Genomic DNA, 5029 nt, shown 5'->3' on the forward strand with positions numbered 1-5029 from the left:
GAAGCAGCGACCTTGGCCGCCCAAAACCCAAGCTGCCCCTTCAAACTGAGTCGGCCTAGCTTTGGTCGGACTTAGTTTTGGCCGACACTTCATTACTTTTTTTCTTTCTCTAGCAAGCTCTTAAAACCCTTGAAACCCTAATTTTTTTCATGATGAAGAACCCCAAGAACCCTAGCCTCTCTCTTTAAACTTGTGTACACGTTAATAGAAGATGACTCCGACTATTCTATTAAAAGACTTGTGGATTAGAGTTAGAGAGAGAAAGAGATCTCTCTTCTCTCTCTTCTCTAAAAAATCTCTAACCGTCTCCCAGATCTAGATTGTTTCCTCCGGCGAAGGGTCATCCCTTCGCCGGAACCCTTTATGGTTCTTTATTGCTTCTATGTTTCCTCTTTCTCTCCTCTCTCTACTTCTTATACAGTAAAACCGGCTCGTGATGGGATGGTGGTGGTGTGATTTATGTTTTGTTTTGGTGGTGTTTTGTGTTGGGATGTGGTGGTGGTAGTGTGGTTTCTGTGGTGGAGTTAATGGTGATGGTTTTGTTGGTAGGGGTGGTGCGGTGGTGGTGTGATTGATTTAGGGCTAGATCTACTTATTTTGAGTAGGTTTAGTGATGGTGGCGACGGCTATGAGGGGTGTGGGTGATGGTGGTGTGGTGGTGGTGATGGTGTGGTGGTGAAGCATGGGATTTTGATTAATGGTGGTGGTGGAGGGTTTCATGGTTGAAGGGGAATGGTTAGTGGTATGAGAAGATGGTGATTTTGTGGATGAAACATGATGGCCTCTTCGTCGGGACAGAGGGTGCTTGCAATGGAGGCGATTTCGCTGTGGTGGTGGTTCTCCGGGGATGATGGCGGTTTTCCGGCGATGAAGACAGTTTTCCGGTGATGAAAGCGGTTTTCCGGCGATGATAGCGATTTTCCGGTGACGACTACGGTGGTTCTGTTAGTATTAGTAATAGTATTGTTTTAAGATATTTTGTCGACCTTTAGGGTCTTTTCATCCGTGATCTTTAGGATCTTTTCATCTTTTTCTTTCTTATTTTCGTCAGTGTCTAGTCCAATTTTTCTCACTTCATGAGGCACTTTGCATTCGAAATTGTAAGAATTTACTTATGTAACTCTCATGTTGCTGAACCGAGAGAAATAAGAATTATCCATGTAATCAGTGATTTAATCACTTGTGAATGAAATATGGTTTCAATGGTTTCAAAAAATAAAAATAAAAATAGAAGATGACTCCTACTTGGTATCCTTTTTTCTTAACCAAACGTCCAAACCCTAGGTCCCAAGATTTAGTCAACTTATTTAGACTTTGTTGACTTGGACCCATAAAGAGAAGTGCTCATAAAATCTTTCTTTGCTCTTGTTCTTCTTTGTGTTTTGAAGTTGGGTTTTGATTTAGAAACCAATGGGGGGGGGGGGGGGGGGGGGGTGCCTTCATCTTTTTTTTTTCTACAAATCTAATTTCAAGAAAAGACCTTGACTTCTCTTTTATAACTTCCCTGTCCGAACTCCTAATCGACTTCCGTTTTCACCGTCGGACTCGTCATTGACTCCACTTGTCTATTGATTCATTTGATATTTTTTTTCTTCTGTTTCAGCCACATGAGATGAAAGTGATAATTTGCTCTTTTTATTCCAATTTACGTGTCTAGCTCCATGTAAGCCACCAAACAAGAAAAACACATAAAATACTGTAAATAACACCCGAAACTGACTAATTAGTCTAAGTTAGGCGCTTTAAATGTGACATTTTCATGTCACATCATCACTTTAGACTTCATATCCATGTACATTTTCATTGACAATGGAGAGTCCACGGACTTTCATAGATTTTCATTATCATTTCAATGACATCTCTATTGACATTGTATAGTCTCTCATGGATTATCATTGGCAATTTTCATTGCCATTGTATGGACATTTACGGATTTCATGTCTATGAATGTGTAATAATTGTGATAAATAGACTAATAACCAATATGATATTATCACATATATCATACCATACAGAATATATTAGGGTTATTTCCCAAATAGCCCCCAATTTTGTGATCAGCTTCCTGCCTAGCCCCCTACTTTATCAAAAATACCTAGAACCCCCTTTTTCTGATTCCATTATAACACCGTTAACTAGTCATCATTTCTCTCTCCTCCATCTCATCACCTCATCTTCTCGCCACCTCATCATCTTCAACAGCAGAGGTCGCCGGTCGGCTAGTAATCCGGCCTGCAACCTTCAAACACAAAAATTTCTCTCTTCCTCTCTCTCTCTCTCTTGAACACTCCGGCGAAGACATTTAAGATCATCGGTCGAACATGAAAGCTCATTTCTACCATTCAACGGTGGTTGCACTAAATCATCGGCTAATATTGTCCAAATCGAATTGATGTTGGTGTCAAACCAAATCAAGATCAGTTAATTGCTTTTTCTGCCGAGCATAATCGAATATTGTCCAGTTTAATCCGAAAACTACTATGTTTGGTTCGACCAAGTTTGATTAGACCGACCATTGCTCATCCCTGCATATTACTATAGTATCAACAATATATTATTACGTAACAAAATAACAATATATGTTACTGTTACCGTGATAGTGTATTTTGGGTCAACTGGGTTCCGTCAGTATAAACAAAACGGGTTAGAATGCCCATCATATATCTTTGAAATATCAGGATAGATTTTAGAAAATAGCAAAATACTTTTGAAATATCAGTAAAATATGTCATTTCAAGCGATAATAATGTTAATAATAATAATTATTTTATTAATTATAAATTGAAGTAGACACCACTAAAATGTCAATAAAAGTCTCTCATTTGTTGACAAATTTGGCTATCTTTTTACACTAGAATCCACCAAAATGTCAAATGTGAATGAAAGTGCAAGTCTACAAAAATCCATGAATTTGCAAATTCCAGTAACAATCGCGGACTCTGAATGTCCGCGACTGAATGCCGTCGTCATTCGCAGACTTTGAAATGTTCGTGATTAGTGCTTCTGTCATTCGCAGACTTTAGAATGCCATCCAAAGTCATCATTGACTACCCCTCTTAATTAGAGGACGAAAAATTCACTTCACTAGCTCTGAAATCCATCCAACATCAGGAACTGGTGGTACAAACGAACCAACTGAATTACACCATTCTTCCTCACTCAGTTCACTGGATGATAATCCACCAATTCTATCTACATCTTTTGTTGTCCCCTTGCCGTTCCACGTGCCCCACCAACCCATGTAACTAGTTTTCGTTTTCGTCTGAGTCGAAGGCGCATTAGTGAAACCGAGTTGACGAGCTAAACCACCAATTATCGAAGAATTTTGCAACATGGGTGGCGATGAAGATGACACCAAGGTTGAAGTTGGCGATGACCTACCCAACAAAAACGTACTTCGACTCGGTGATCCACCGTAGGATGATCCATTTGACTCAGGTGGTGGCGAAGTCTTGTGAGTGGAGACTAGTCGGAGTTGATCAGCCGTGTGAGCAAAGAAACAAACTCGTCTACGACAACTAGTTCCATCCTTACAAGGCTGCGTACGATAGCGATCCGGGTGAAGCCAACACTCAAATACGCCGTGTGCATACTCACAAGAATCTCCCTTCTTACATTCTTCACTTTTACGAAACTCGGTACACGCTGTAGCACAATAACTAAACTTTCGCGGATCCCTCCTCCTTGCTTTCTCTCCTGGGTGAGCGTACGGACAATCAACCCACTCGTGTGGACTCTCACGTGTACAACGTCGCACTTTAAAATGGTACATCCGAAATTCATCGCAATAATACGTTTTTACCGGCACACGATTGTTATTATTACAAATGTCACCACCACCACGGTGGCAGCAGTCCGATATATCGGTTTTATTAGAAGGAATGTAACGGTGAAGTTCTGTTAAAACATCGGCCAATTGAGAGGGAGGAGAAGAGGAGTAGTAGTCTTCCATATATAAACTGCTAAAAACAGGTGGGAGTGGATGAAACATCATCTCAGCCGTTGAATTATCAAAGTGAGACAGGGAAGGGGGAATTTGGACGGATAGATTTGATTGATAATTTTTTTCTCCCATCATCAATTTCTTGTGTTGTTTTTCTCTTTTAGTTGGTTGGAGTATATTATTTATAGTGTTTGGTTTGAGTTTGAATTATGTTTATAATGGAGATGTACACGTTGAGACATTGGTCTACGTGGTATACATGCAAAAGGGGTTTAGTTATGTTATTTGTGGCAACTTCTGAACACGTATATTGCACAAAGACAGAAGGGCACCAATTCCGGTCTTGAGCTCAATCATGGGCTTGGATATTCAGGTCTATAGTCATCACCATACTGCAAGGCTCTTGCCCCCGGCCTTCTATATATTTGGGTAGAAAACGTTTTGTAATGACCTCCTTATATATGAAGTTCTAAAGGCACTCGTCTCTCGCGGTTAAAAGCGCGTCTCAATTTCTAAGATGGCTCATGGAGGAAGGCTACGCGTGCTAGCTCCAGGGCCGTGGGGTGGGGGGTGCGGGCAGGGCGCCAGCACAGGGCCCCCCACCACCAAGGGGCCCAGTTGATAAAAAGGTTCAAGTAACTTTCTTATATCAAAAGTATGCTAAACACATAACGTATACCAACTCAGCTGGTAATGTACGTGAGTTCTCAACCAATAGACCCAGGTTCGAGCTGCGTGCGGATCAATTTTTTCATTTTTGTGTGGTTTTATGAGGTTAAGAGTAATATCGTTAAATCGACCTTTAGTTTTGCCATTAGAAATCTTAATATTTTTTCTAAAATTCTAACCATAGGTAAATTTATATAAGTATTTTTAATGAATATTCTAACTCTTGTATTAGCTAATGTGATTTTAAGCAATAAAATTCTAATAACAGGTAATTTTTTTTAAGATCCAACATTTATGAAAATTTAGAATTTCATTATATTAAATGTAGTTATAAGTATAATTTAAGATAGAATAAAAAATATTTTTCGTTCGCAATCTCTTATAAAAATGATATCAAAAGATAGATTTTTTTTTCTA

The 5029-nt window shown here is 39.5% G+C and overlaps 1 pseudogene; it reads right to left on the minus strand.

Annotated features, from left to right (window-relative positions):
* Positions 1-3465: 3465 nt before the first annotated feature.
* On the minus strand, positions 3466-4075 carry LOC147556719 (zinc finger CCCH domain-containing protein 20 pseudogene; annotated as a pseudogene).
* Positions 4076-5029: the final 954 nt, after the last annotated feature.

Source organism: Eschscholzia californica, unplaced genomic scaffold (assembly GCF_041429995.1).
Source record: "Eschscholzia californica isolate CP2 unplaced genomic scaffold, dmEscCali1.0.p SCAF_2, whole genome shotgun sequence".
In the NCBI taxonomy this organism is placed as follows: domain Eukaryota; kingdom Viridiplantae; phylum Streptophyta; class Magnoliopsida; order Ranunculales; family Papaveraceae; genus Eschscholzia; species Eschscholzia californica.